The sequence below is a fragment of the Triturus cristatus genome, chromosome 1_2 (genome assembly GCF_964204655.1).
Source record: "Triturus cristatus chromosome 1_2, aTriCri1.1, whole genome shotgun sequence".
NCBI lineage: Eukaryota > Metazoa > Chordata > Amphibia > Caudata > Salamandridae > Triturus > Triturus cristatus.
Genome location: NC_140580.1, coordinates 867,721,920 through 867,737,441, shown reverse-complemented (window position 1 = coordinate 867,737,441; position 15,522 = coordinate 867,721,920).

Genomic DNA, 15,522 nt, shown 5'->3' with positions numbered 1-15,522 from the left:
AATAGCAAATGTACCTAATACCCTTTCATCCATCAAATGCAGCCTCACTGAGTATGAGAATGAAAAATTAGTCAAGGGAGGAATCTTGTTCTTTTTATTAAATTGGGGCTTCTATTGAAGTGAAAGACAGTACCTTTGGTCATTTTAATAACTACAGAAGCCCCTAAGGTAGATTTTGATTTATTTCTTTGTTATCTCTCATCACTCACTCAGCAGACCAAATTGCTGTTTCCTTCTTGCTGTGTATATGTGCTGCACACACTGGACTATTTAAGTTCATTTACATAAACCACACACCAAATATAAAAAAAATTCAAATCTGGAATGTAGAGTTCATCTTCAAATTTAGGGTGGTTGTTGGGAGGATGATCACTCATCACACTTATCATGTCTGAGAAACTTCCCTAATACATGGTTGTGTCTCATGTAGCCTAATTGTAATCATCATTTCCACGTTTGGTGTTAACAGTCTGGTCCTTCTGACTGTGACAGCTGTTTCAACTGTACTGAACACCAGCTCTGAAGATGAAATGGCTACAGGACATGCCCAGTACTTTTTGCCACCGTTCCTTCTTCCCATGCCAGTAGGTCAATGGCTCTTGATCCAGGTAGACCTCTGTTGGGTCATACATATAGCCCTGTACCATTATCTAGAGTGTCATTGGTGTTGAAACTTGTTATTTCTAAGTTACCTGCACCAGTTCACATGATTTAAGTTCTGCTTTATCCATAAACCAACTCATTGCAGATGTTAAAAGTGAAGCTGTTGGTGCCGTAGGTTTAGTAGAAAGTGATGGTGTTACCAATGATGGGTATTGCTGCTGCAGCTGTGATATGCTTCTTGATTCCAAGCCAGCACTGTGCTCTCTGGAGGTTAAAGTATACAAAACAGTGATGGATAAAATGCTTGAATTAATCTCAAGCAGCAACACAGTGTACATGGGACGCATGTCTTGGCATACCCATCCCACTTAGGGCGACACACTAAAGTATATAAAAAAGTGATTGTTAGAATGCTTAAATTAATCTCTGCAACTGCTTGAGGCTACACCCCAGTCTATTGTTATTTTGCACACCACACCACCTCAGTTTGGACGCAGCCATATGCAAATCAGCCATGACCCTGCTCGAATGAGACCCATCCTCTGTGAACCCAAAAACAGGCAACCCAGGACTGGTTTCACACTAGTTAGGGCTCATCAGCCAGGTAAAACTTCGTTTGAGTGACACAGTTGTATAGTACCCACAAATGGGCATACCTACCCGACTTAGGGTGACACTCTAAAGTATACATAAAATTGATGGATGGAATGTATGAATTTATCTTAGCCACTGGCACTTCCTCCGGCCTCATCCAAGTCCATCATTATTTTGCACACTATGCTGCCTCAGTTTGGATACAGCTATATGCAAATCAGCCTTCACACTACTCCAATGGGAATAGTCCAGCCCAAACTGCCACACCAGGTCCTCCCTGAACTGGAACAAAAGCAACCCAGGACTGGTTTCTACCTACTTAGGGTTCATCAGCTAGGTGTAGCTTGCTTCCAGTGACAACGTGTGCATGGGACCCACATCTGGGTATGCCTGTCTCACTTAGGTTGACACACCAAAGTAAACAAAAACGTGATGGATGAAATGCTTGAAATACACTCAGCTACTGGTAATTACTTGTGCCACATCCCAGCCCATCATTATTTTGCACACCATGCAACCTCAGTTTGGACACAGTCATGTGCAAATCAGTCTTGACCCTGCCCTGGTGATAATGGTCCGGCCCAAACTACCAGGCCAGGTTCTTCTTGAACCAGAAGACAAGCAACCTAGGACTGGTTTCCCCCTTGTTAGGGCTCATCAGCAGGTATAGCTTTGTACCAGTGACACAATGTGTACAGGATCAACATCTGGGAATATCCATCCCACTTAGAGCGACATACTAACATACTCTAAAGTGACTAATTGGGCAAAACTGGTCCTGGCTTGCTTGCGTTCAGGTTCAAGGAGGACCTAACCTGGAAGTTCTGGCTAAATTATTTCCATTGGAGCAGAGTCGAAACTGATTTGCATAGGCATGAGTCCAAACTGCGTCTTTAATATGCTGAATGATCCTCAACTGCATCCGGGCTTTAAAATAATTACTAAAATTAGTACAAATCCAGTGAAAGGTGAGAAGAATGGTGTTGACTACCGATTCTTTTTTGAGGAAGTCCTGCACAATTAGTTTGATGCAATGCACTAAATATATGTCTATAAAATATCCTCCATTAGCCATTACTTTGACAATAAATATTAGTCATTGTCAGTGGAAACAAAGCCAATGCTGGGACCTCTGGGTTGAAAGTATTCATAGACTTTGGTGATGAATTATTCCAAGATGTTGGCAACTTTATGTGATTTCCCTATGGAGAAGATTGCAACAGCTTCATGTGTCGAATACCGCAAATAGTGTCCTCAGAGTTGAGACCAGCCTTTGCTTGAGACCCAGAGTGATGAAATCCACATGTAGTCTGTAGCGTCCCTACTGGTCCACATGTTTATCATGAAGAGGATGGACTGTTCAGTGCTCCCCTTCATTGCGTCACCAACCAGTTCCAGCCCTTGATGGTGCAGCACCAGCACTGCAACAGCGGAAAAATAGGTCCACGTTAGAACCTTACATTTGGACAGAAGAATTCTATAAATTCCGAAAAACCCATCTCCTTCCATCAAAGAAAAAAGGCAGTAGGTCAAACACTAACATTTTGACCAGCTTCCCATTGTATAATTGAACAACTCGTGGCTTTGGTGGTATGATGATTCCTTGCTGAACAAAGATGTGATAGTGGGTTGTTTCTTTGTGAGAGTACTTCCTTTATGCCACTCTCAAAGCAAACAATCAATGCTGCATAATTTTACTCACTTCAAAGCGTTTTGAAAATTTTCCTTTGCCTTGTCTCTCATGGTGGGCCAAATTAATATCAATTAATATCAAGATCATCAAGTGGGGGTTTGACATTGATAAGGAAATGCTCTTTCTTTTCCTTGCATGAAATCATAAAGCTAGTGTGTCAAAGGGAAGAGAAGTCACTGCAACATCTTGTTCAGAAGCAAATGCAACTTCCTGTTCTGTTCCTACCTCCAAAAGATAAGGTGTAGCAGAGAGTATTTGCTATTGAGTATTTTGTGAAAATTCCATTTACTGCTGGGACAATTCAATTTCCAATTCAATGCTCTCAGTCATGACCACAGTCATCGCAGTGTTGAGAGATATCTGCTTTGTTTTAGCGGGGGATGGTGGTGTGGTTGTTTCAGTGGTGATCTTCCTCCCGACTCCTTCCTGCCCTGAGGATGGTGCAGCAGGAGTGCCATCCTGCTGGAAAAAGAATGAGAGCTTGATGCAAATGGTGGCACTTGCAACTGACTTCTTGTCACTGACCACTTTCTTGGTTGGGACCTCCTTCTTTGGGGCTATCTTATTTACTACATGTATGGGTCAACAGCATGAGTAGAAACACTTAGCTGAGAGGTCTCACTGGACTCTCAGTTTCTGCTGTTACAGTCTCAGTAAGTATCTTGATATAGAAAGTTATTTTAGATTTATATTTAACTTGAAAATTATTTAAAAAAAATGTTTTTTCAGTTGAATAAACCTTTTAAATTTTCTCTAGGGTGACTCCGCAGTCTATTGGAAATCCCCACATGGTAAAATATAGGGAAAAGTAGAACATTTTATTTAGATTTCCTCTTCTTAGTCTGACACAGACAACAGTAGGTAAAGTATTGAACTTTTGAGGAGTCAAATTTACAATTACCACTCCAATCTAAGCAGCCGTAGGGAAAGTGCTGCACTTTGGAGGGATTGGAATTACTATTCCCACTCTGATGTAAGCAGCACAAGGGAAAGTGTGGCACTTTCAAGGGGTTAGATTCAGTGGCGTAACACAAAATGACAGGGCCATAGGCAGAATGTGATGAGAGACTCCTGAGTCCCTCAACCTTAGAGACATTCATTGGCAATCGGGCCCCCTTGAAGTGCTGGGCTACCCCTGGATAGTTCCCCCCCGCCCGAGCTGCAGGGGTCTGTGTTATGCCCCTGGCTAGATTTAATATTCACACACTAACTTAAGGAACAGTATGGAAAGTGTTGAACGTTTGAGGGGTCAGCCAAAGGGAGCAGCTGTGGGGGAAGTGTTGGACTTAGAGGAGCTACATTTACTAGTCCCACTCCAATATAAGTAACAGTAGGGAAAGTGCAGGACTTTGGAGGTGTGGAAATTATAATTCCAACGTAAAGAACAGTGCGGAAAGTGTTGGACTTTGGAGGGGTCAGATTTATATCTCACACTCCAACCTGAGCAACAGTAGGTAAAGTGATTGACTTCCACTCCAAGCTAAGCACCAGAAGGGAAAGTGAAGACCTTCCAGGGTCATTTATAGTTTGGTGAATGTGAGCTATCCGTCAAAAATAGGCAGATATCCACAGCATCCTATAACCATGTACACCCTCTAAATAGGGTGGATAGGAAATCTGACAATGTTTGGTAGATGTCCCATATTTCACTGTGTCCACTATGATGCAATGGTGCACAGGGTTGAAGAATGGTCAGGCAACAACTGGGTAACCTAGTTTATATAGCATATACACTCCATAGTATAAATCCTCACCCACACATTTGTGGCATGCATCATCATAGGTAATCTCATTCAAACCCGACAAGATGATACTATCAAGGTGAACTCATCGTTATGGCAAGGGGATTCTTAATAAGAAACAACGGATTAAAAATGGGTATAATGGCCATTCTACCTGGATGGTGCCAACCGGTTTCAGCCCATTCAAGTGTTAATAAATGGTCACAGGATTTCATCAGAGCTAAATGGATCCCTTTTCTAATGCTATCTAAAGCATTCTCTTGTGGGAAACTGAATTTCCTCCCTCCACAATGGGTATAAACACAACCTAGCTAGGGATAGCTATGACACCCTGGTCTGGGCAAAAGGTGAGACACCCTCTGTAGTCACATAATTGTTAAGAGGTGTGCCTAGTTATTTAACCTGCTGTGCCCTCCATTGGCAGTGATAATGTCTTGCATCTGCCAAAGTCCAAATAACAAAAAAGATAGCACTTCCCATTGTGGCAAGCGTCCCTTCAATGCACTGCTTGCATTCCCAGTGGGGGGGGGAAGTAATCAATATTCACAAATATTTAACAACAGGTCTGATGCTATTTTTGTAGCATTTAGTTGATTTAATTCATTAAGAATTTAAATGTTCCAAAATGACGAAAGTGCTAAACAAGAGCAATATTCAACTAAGCAGCATGTTCATTTGTCAGAGAACAAATACATCATGTATATATTCACATCATCCCAATGTATTTCGGGCTACGATAGCCCTTAATCAAGGAAAAAAGATTCTGGAAAGAAACAATACGGTGAAGTAAGAAACGGCCATGCTGGTAATGCAGCATCCTTCACCAGACAATATGATATTGCTGTATGACGGCCATATTGGAAGGGAGTAGAAACCCAAGTATACAAAGGAAAATGGCTATCCTAAAAAAGCACTTAAAGAAAAATATGTAGGAGCATGTACAGCATAAAAATATAAAGTAAAGACAATAAGGAAGGGGAGAAGTTAGTCATGAAAAAGATATGAGGGTACACTGAGTTAAAGAAATGTAGAAAATTTAGAGGCTGGGGTGGTAAGAACTGATTAACAAGCGGAATGACATGTAAAATATGAAATCAATGAGGATTGAAAAGAAGGGTTACTACGCTTAAGAGGTGTGACAGTCCAATGAAAGCTGGAAGTAACATGTGTAATTAAACAATGGTTGAAAGCAATATGACAGATCAAATGGGAAGTAACGCCATTGTAAAGAATAACAAAAAATTCACTGCTAGATTAAAGGAAGGTAGAAAACACGGGAAATGAAGGATGGCGGGTGAGAGATTTAGTGAAATATAAGGAGAACGTGTTGAAACAATAGATCAGGTGAAGATCTTTATACACATCTATTACCCACCGTTTGGGCATGGAATCGGTTGAATATTTCCTAATCCATTCCAATTTGGATGGTGATTTGAAGGTGTTCTAATTGGAACTTTTGCATTTCATTCTCTATCATGGCTATTTTTCACAATCCTTACTGTCTTTACTTTATCTTTTATGCTCTTCATGCTCCTACATGTTTTTCTTTAACTGCTTATATTTCTGATAGCCTTTTTCCTTCGTATACTTGGGTTTCTACTCCCTTTCAATATGGCCCGTACTTCAATATTATCCACATGCGTGGTGTGTACCTGTTGTTTATTTTCACTTTCTATAACCTGTGGCGGATTGGGTTCACCACAATGGCTGCCTATCTAGATGCGAGATAGAACTCGGAAGTCTTTCCGAAAAGTTTTTTCCGATCAGTTTCACCCACTAATCTCATCAGCGGTGATCTACTTGGGTTCACATCTTGTTACTTTTTTATTCACCGATTCTATCACACACGTTTTTTTTTCTAGTGATTCTATCATACATGGTTTTATTTTTTGAGAGTCACATTTCCTGGCACGCATAGGAAATTTCCAAGTCCGGCTTTACTGGCATGCATTTAAACCATTAAACATCCGCTTTGTATATCTACCATCACCCATTTCTTGTTTCACCGATTTAACAGGTTTCACTGAGGGCACTTTCTTTTTTTTTATTACTGCCTACGACAGTGGGTTCCCGAATATTTAAGAGGCATATTCCTATCTTATGTTCTATTTTGTTTCCCAGGACTTCCCCCATACATCAGATCACTGCAGACCAGTATCACTGTATGTGAACAAATTCCCACATAATATGTATGAATGTGCTCTCCCTGCCACATTTTCTGCCACAGTTAGAGTCTTGTCTATACTATATCCCATATTTACAAGAGTTGGACATGATAAATATACCCTATACAGAACTTTGAGTTGCACAGGGTTTATTCTGGAAGAGATCGCCGCTTCCCTGGGGGAAGCTAAGGCTTCCTGCCAGTCCTCATCTTCCATATCTCCCACGTCAGTTACCCAGTGTTCACGCAGCTGCAGGAGGGGATCTGTCATGTTGTTAATTAACTTCTGATAGGTCAGTGAGATGGCTTTTTGGGGCATGTGTCCGTCTAGGATTCTATCCTCCAGCGGGGTGGATTCTGCAAGGGGTTCCGCTTTTGGAATGTCTGTCCATAAAGCATATCTTATTTGTAGGTATCTAAAGTATTCTTTGTCCGCCAATTCAAATTCTGTCTGTAGCTGCGCAAAGGGGACTACATCTCTCTTTTTCCATAGGTCTCCCACCCTTGAAATTCCAATCATATCCCATCTATCAAAGCCCCTGGTGGGGTCATCTGTGTGGTTTTCCCTGTCTCTCTCAGGCTTTTATTTGCAGTATGCCATATACGGAATGCATGATTGGTGGGGCCCGTCAAACGCAGTTTCGCTGGGTTTAAATATAGCACTTTATCATAGTCACCATTCGGGAGGAGCTATCGGTCCATATTGTACCCAGGGTCATCGCGGGGTCTATATATGTCTTGGTTTATGGCTGCTAGATCCGCTACCCAATAGTACCTTCGCACATTCGGTAGCCCTATACCACCATCATACCAGCCCATATCAACTTCTGTGTTGCAATGCAGGTGGTTTCCCATCCTACAGAAGTTCTCCCTGCTCATAGTCAATGGCCCTGAAATAGTCGGTTCATATCGAGCGCGGCGGATTTTTCAAAATATATAAAAAGCGTGGCAGAGACATCATTTTAAATAATGCAGCTCGGCCTAGCAGGGACAGGGGAAGAGTTTTCCAATGCTTGACATTGCTTCTTAATCGCTGCAGTGGGGGCAAGAGGTTACGTTCATAATGTAGTGTCGGATCTTTGGTGACATACATGTAGCATGTAGTTGAAACCCTCTTGCTCCTCTTCTATCAGATAGTTTTGGGGTAAGGAGGGCAAATTTCCTCTCAGCACATAAATGACTGATTTCCACCAGTTTATGGTGTAGCCAGAGTATTTACCAAAATTGGTAAAGATATGGAGTGCTCTATTTATCGAGGCGCTCAGTGAGGCCAAGTACAACAGTATGTCATCAGCATACAATGAGATGCGGTCTTCCCAGCCCTCCGACCATCGGGGCCAAAATCCCATTCTTTTGAGTACAGCATACATATATGGCCACTCGATAGTATCAAATGCCGTCTAAGGACACCACCACTGCTTCTTCTTGTAAGGTATCAGTTCTTCTCAGTACTCCGTGTAGATGTTGGAGGTTGAGTGAGGTATTCTTTTCTGGCATAAAGCCTGACTGGTCCGGATGCATGAGCTTGGTGACTACTTGGAGCAGTTGGGTGGCCAGCAATTTTTCCAAGATCTTGACTTTGGTGTTAAGTAGCGAGATTGGTCTGTTATTTTTAGATTTGCCACTTGTGGATGACCACGATAGTAGCCAGCCTCTGGTCTGCTGGGAGCTTTCCCTGCTCCCGGCTTTCCAGAAACATCTTGGTGAGGTAGGGTGCTATTTTACTAGGGGCAAGATTAAACAGCTCAATGGGCAAGCGGCTGGGGCCCATCGTCTTTCCGGCTTGTAAGTCTCCTATGGTGACCCTCTTGACCTCAGTGGTGGTGAGCTCACTGTCTAGTGTCTCGAGGTCTTCTGGTGAGATAGTTGGTATTGGCATATCTGATAACATTGACACTGACCCTTCCTCTGTGGAAACTACGTGGGACTTATAAATCTGCTGAAGATGGCTCGTGAAACCTGTCCGCAACCCCCTGGGGGTCTCTAATCTGTCTATTAGAGTCATCGATTAGTTCAACTACCAGCCGGTTGGCTTGCTCTCTATGGCCCAACCAGGCAAATAATTTCCCTGCTTTGTCTCAAACCTCATACAGTTTACAGCACGTGGATCTATACTGGGCGTGCGTGGCGTCTGTGGCTAGATCCTTATATTCCTTCCTCTTTATTTTCAGTAGGTGTTCGTCCTTCTCTGAGCTTTCCCCCCTTGACCCTCTTTCAAGTTCTAGGATGTCAGTTTCTAGCCTGGTGAGTTGTATGTTTTTCTCCTTCCGGGGGCCAGCGATCAAAGAGACCACCTATCCCCTGGCTACTGTTTTAAATGTCTCCCAGAGCCTCAGAGCGGAGTCCGCCGAGCCTTCATTTTCTTGAAAGTATTAGTCCATTTCTAGCGTCAGTTTAGTCTTAATAGTGGGGTTCTTTAGATACCAGGGATTTATTGGAGCAACTCTTCCTACCCGCAGTTCGCCCATTCCTAGTAGTGCCCATATTGGGGAATGGTCCGATATACCCCTTGCCAAGTGGTGCACTTCTTTAGTCTGTTCCATCTGTCCTGCCGGCACTATTATGTAGTCAATTCTCAATAGGGAGTTGTGGGCCCCAGAATGAAAAGTAAATTGCCTCTCCAAAGGGTTTAGTGTGTGCCAGACATCAGCCAGACCCGTAGCTCCCAGGAAGCCATGAATCTGCATTCAAGAGGGGGGTACGTCCCTCGGAGGGGAGCGGGCTAGTTGTCCCAAGACTATCGAGTTAGAGTCTCCTCCCATCATGAGCCACCCTTAGGGAAAGGCAAGAAGGAGATCTCCTAAGTCCTTGAAGGCCATGCCATGAAGACCCGGTGGGATATATATTGATGCCAATGTGAGAGTTTTACCTTCCCAGTTCCATGTGATCGCCACATATCTGCCAGACCTGATCTATGGTGATCAGGAAATTCTTCCTTGTCATTATGCCAACTCCCTTAGATCCAGTAGTGAACGCCTAGTGAGCCACTAATTTATATCCCAATCTTGTTAAGGTCCCACATGTGTTTCCTACTAGATGTGTCTCTTGCAGAAGGACTATGTCTTGGGCATGCTTTATTATATACTGAAGTACTATCCCTCTTTTAAGCTTGTTCCTCAAACCATTTACATTCCAAGACAGCAGTTTGATCCCCTTTTTGTTACCATACTTGTTACCTTCTACATCTGTGGTCTTAAGCAATCTATTAGGTTGCGAAAAGAAGATGCCTATTTCCTTTCATCTGCAAATGTCCTCCCGAGAGGGGTGTGTGAGCCAGCCCTTGTGAGTTGCTGTGAGTGTTCGAGGCCCCCATTCATGCTCTGAGTTACTGTTATCTAAACTACTTGTAAAACAAAACAAACTACCCATGCCCCCCTCCCTGCTTTCCTGATTTGCGGGCTTGAAACTGCCCCTATCCCCAACTATGAAAAGCGCATGTTGCCCCATGGAAAACTAACTTAGAAGTAATGGGGGGTGTCCAATCTACGCCCCATGCCCGCCGATACTGCCCGTAAGAGAATAACATAAGCATGCAGTAATAAATGGTCAAAACAGAGAGTCACTTAGCCCGTAGTTCGAGTGCTCTGGAGGCCGTGCTCTTCATTATGTCAGATCAAGTTCTTTAATCATGAATACTCAGTCGGTGATCCACTGCTGTCCACTTTAGGCTATCAACCTTCTGGATCATTATCGTCGGCTGGTTGCCTTTGTGGCTCCTCTGGTCCTGTACGCCGTCTGGTGGATCTCTCTATTTGCGATTGGGTGCTATTTCTATGTATGGGTCTCCACCCATCTATCCATTCTTGCGCCGCATCATGGGTGTCGAAGAACCATATCTTACCCTCCGCTTCCACCTGGCAGGAAACAACATTGAATGCTTCAGACCCTTTTCTCTGAGTCTGGCTTTGGCCCCTTGGAATGAGCGTCTCATTCTCAGCACATTCGCAGTGTAATCAGGGAAGAAGGTCAGGATACTGTTTTTGAATTTGGTCGGTGGAGCTGTGTGGGCAGTTTGTAGGACTAAATCTCGATCCTTAATATTAAAGAGTTTCACCAACAACGGCCTTGGGGGTGCTCCCGGTCTTGGCCTCCCTTCCGAGACTTGATGTTCCTTTTCCACCGAAAAGAAGTTGGAAGATTTTTAGGCTTGAGATGCTTAGTGATTAGATCTTCTACAAAATGGTCTGTGGTGAGTCCCTCCGCCCATTCTGGTACTCCAATTATTCTGATGTTATTCCGGCATGATCTGCCTTCATAGTCTTACTTTCCAGTGTCTTGCTGACCTCCTGTAACTGTTTGATCTGCTGTTGCATTGTTTTCGATTCTTGGCTGAGATTGGTTGTGGTGATTTCTACCGTTTTGACCCGGTCGTAGATTTTTGGGAAATCCGCCCGGAGAAGCGTGACCTTGGTCATTATTCAGTCCATTCTACCCTCGTGTGATGTTTGTACTCCGGTGATGGCTTCCATAATGTCTTTTAGTAAGGGGTCCTCGGTGTCGTGTTGCGACCCTGTCTTTGCCTCTGCTCCCGGAGGTCCATCCACATTCGAAATTTTGGACACGGCATAGCATTCGAGTTTGGTCTGATGTGTGTTTTTAGCGCCTCGGCTACTAGATATTGTTGCATACGATTCCAGAGAAGAGAAAGAGAGAGGAAGGCCCCTTTAGCCCGGGTGGTGTCCCGGACCCCTAGGCTACTGCTCACTGCCCACCTGTGGAGCATAAACACTGCATGCCCCTCGCGGCCTTTCGGGGTTCACCCAGGGGAGTAGGAGGGCTCCTGTCATTGAGAGACCTTGGTATGGTATTGGCCTTCCTCAAACAGCTACACGCCAAAGGATGTGTCTGGTAGACTTCTCAATGGATCACAGGGGAATGGGAGAACTGTGCATGGGGGAATGTGACACTGCCACACTCCTCCAGGAATATGTCTGTTACTTGGATCAGATTACATTCTCCCCTCAGTGATGTACTGCCTTTCCTGCTTTCAATCCCGCATTTGGGGGGGTAGATCTGGTCAGGGTGAGTTTTAAGTCCGTTCCTCCTCTTGCTGCTGTGTAGGTCTCTTCTAGCCCCAATGTGTCTCCGTGTGGCCCTTAGCTTTGTGGGATGTGGAAGACCCACACTTGGTCCTTGAAAGCTGTGGAGTTGATGGTAGATGCACTTTTATTATACTGGATCACACCCCAGCTACTGCCCACTCGTTCAGTTCTGTTACGCTGGGTCTCCTTGACCTCCGCCTGTTAAACACTCCTGCCACACCGGAATGTAATACGCCACTATGGTATCTGACCCACAATTGTAATTAAAGTGCTCTGGCCCGCTCTATCAAGGTTCACCACAGCGGTCCGTTTCAATCCCCAATTTGCTTTTATGCCCTTCGCTGACGGACCTACTCACCGTGTCCAAGGGCTTTAATTCGCTGTGTGCTGCGCATCTACTTGCCGCGTCCCACTCGGTTCGTCCCTCGGGGTGGCTGGCAGCCCACCTGGTGAGTACTCAATTGCTGTGCACAACGGCCCAGCCAGGGTCTCTCCCTCGCTGCCTACGGCTGAGTCACTGCGCCATCTGTGTGGGGGGCTCTGGTGCGGCGTGCCGCCGCAGTCAACCGGTCATGCTCACCTGAGCAGGTCACAAATTTGGGGGTCTGAACTTCCGGTTGTGTATGGGCAAAGAAAGTTCTATTAATACCCCCAACAGTCAAGTACACGGCGTCGCACCACTTCCGTGCAGCTTGTCTCGCCACTCAAGTCTGCGGCTTTGCCTTTAGATCTAGGCCCGGGCGCGGAGCGCGACATTCCTTTGTCTTTCTGAAAGTCAGACTCTTCACCGATCACTCCTCTGGCTGCCCATCGTCCCGGGCCACGATCACTGCTTGCTAATTTGGAGTTTTGAATGGATTAATTGTCGGCTGGCACTAGTTACAAGAGGAGCTGCTCTAACTTGCGTTCATTTTCTCTGATGCTCTTCCACGCATCAGATAGCAACGACCTGTTAACTGCTTGTTTCTATCATGTTACATGTTCCTTAGAGGGTTTATTTTGATGGCAAGTGCATGCCAGCTGGTTCATGGTTGTATCTCGTTTTCGCCATGTTGGTTTACGTCTTTATCTTGTCTGGTGACAGACACGCATTACCAGCAGGGACGAATCTTACTTTACCTTATTGCTTCTTTCCAGAATCTTTTTCCCCTGATGAAGGGCTGTCATATCCCGAAATGCATTGGGATGATGTGAATATATACATGGTGTATTTGTTCTCTGACGAATGATCATCCTGCTGAATTGAATATTGCTCTTTTTGAGCACTTTTGGAACATTTAAACTGTTGATGAATTAAATCAACTAAATGCTACAAAAATCACACCAGACCGGTTGTTAAATATTTGTGAATATTGATTACTTCCCCCCACTGGGAACCCAAGCAGTACATTGAAGGGACGTTTGCCACAACGGGAAGTGCTACCTTTTTTTCTTCTTTACACTTTAGGATCAGAAAGCGATTCCTTCATGCACACTTGCATGTGACTAATAGAATCATTAAACATACCAAATTCTCATCAACCGCACGGAGTACATGAGCCAACTCATTCTTTTCCAAAGTCTAAATAACCCCTTTAATCCACTTTCCTTTAAGACACACATAGGAAATATCTGCTTTCTGGGAGTCTGATTTCCAAGACTAGGCTTTTACTGACAAATCTGTATTTCAAACTGGCCTGCATTGGAGATAAATCATTTAAGGGGAAAGTGGCAAAGTGTGCTCCTGAGTATCGTTTACAGATTCTGTCCAATTATTGTCCCACAGTAATATTCGACCTTCCTAAATTGAAAGAGCTTACTAAATGCAATCTTGCACTCTATATCAACACACACATTCGCACACCTTCATACCACCTTATGTACATTCATTTAGATGGATTTGCAGAAGTCTACAAAATCACATGCAGTGCCGTCTCGCCAGTACTATGATATTCTATCTGCAACTCTTTTAGTGCCAGGACAACTTAGGACAGCAGTGCGATCTATGGGGCATATTATCAAGAAACTGCGTTACAATTATCGCCCTTGAGAATTCCCATAGAAGCCCATGTTCTGGTGTCAACATGGGCTTCTATTGGAATTCTCTGCGGCATATTATCAAGCCCATTATCGCGGCAGTTTTCTGCTAAAGCGGCGATAATTTTAACGCCGTGCTTGATAATATGCCCCTATATTTGTTAAAATGTATGTAAAATATATGTATTAACCCCCCTACTATATGACCAAGGAAAGTTGTATACAATTCACCCATTTGACTTTAGCAGAGCTCTCTTAGCTATTTAGTTGAAACCCCAGCATGTCTCCCTCATACCAGGATTTAATCTACTCATTTTCACCGAACTATTCCCCATGATGATGTCAAGCCATCTGCCAGACAGAGGGAATGGAGGTCAAATTGACACAACATCTAGTAACAAATTGACACATAACCTCCCACCACCTAAACTGACTTTTCCGAGAAAAACTAAACACAATGGTTTGCTATTTTGTAAAATGACAGTACAATGAAAGTCCCATTCGCACACGCAGCACAAATTGCTAGGCCCTTGTCAAATTAGAGGGTATTTCAGATCCTTTTTCTTCGCAGAGCCTTTGATTGGCTGTCAGCCTTGATGATATGGCCTGCTGCCTACAGTGGATTGGCCACCGGCAGATTTATATCCCCTTGTCACGGCCAATAGAGGCATGGTGTTTCCCGAGTCATTGTTTAGTTACAGTGACAGAGGCCTGATTGGGTGAAGCGTTGTGATTTATGGGCTTTTGTTTGTGAGAAAACCAGGTTTCATCAGAGCATAATGATGTGGTACTAATGCTCACTGAACGTCAACATGGCTGAGCGGCTTCAAGAGGTCGGTTTTTGACCTTGTCTCGTGTTTAAGTAGATCCTTGAGCACTTTGTAGTGGAGGTGTATACATCTATGGCAAGACGGAAAGCAAGTACGAATACAAGTACACATTTCCCATGCTTCACATCCAGTGTCTCAATAAAGGCTTTGGAAGCCCTTGTTCTTTTGGCATTTCCAGAGCAGTATGTTTGCAACTGAGAAGGTTGACTGATGCAGAGGTTAGGTGTTTTTATGTATCGTGTTATAGGCTCTTAGGTATGCCTGCAGTCTTATATAGACCCCAATGAATAGGAATTTGAATAAACCCTACTTTAAGTTGGGCCAACATATATGTATGTGTAAGATATGTAATAGAAGTAATTATCTGCATAGGGAATCGATATTTTGAATCTTAAGAACAAGTAATTTAAGAATGCAGTATCGGTTACTAAAGCCCTGCAATTTAATAGCCCGGAAAATAAACAGTGGCATTCTTAGACACATGAACAACACGCATGTCATCAATCTTGCGATGATGAAATGTGAAGTCAAACTTCAAGTGCATTATTTTGAAATCTGCAGTTACGTGTACACACACACATAATCATACCCACACATATTACTGACAGATATATTTACCTGCTGCTCTATAGTTCCTCCTACTAGGTTTATCTGTGCTGCTACATCATCTCCTTTGAACAAGCACTGGGAAAGCCAATGGGTCTTGCCTAAGCAATTGACTGACTTAAAGCTATTAACAATGCCAATGTGTCTTAGTCATGTTGTACACCAGCACTGCTGCTGTTCAGCATGTCTTAAAGTTAATCAAGTGGCATGGAGTAGCATAGAGTGGCATAGA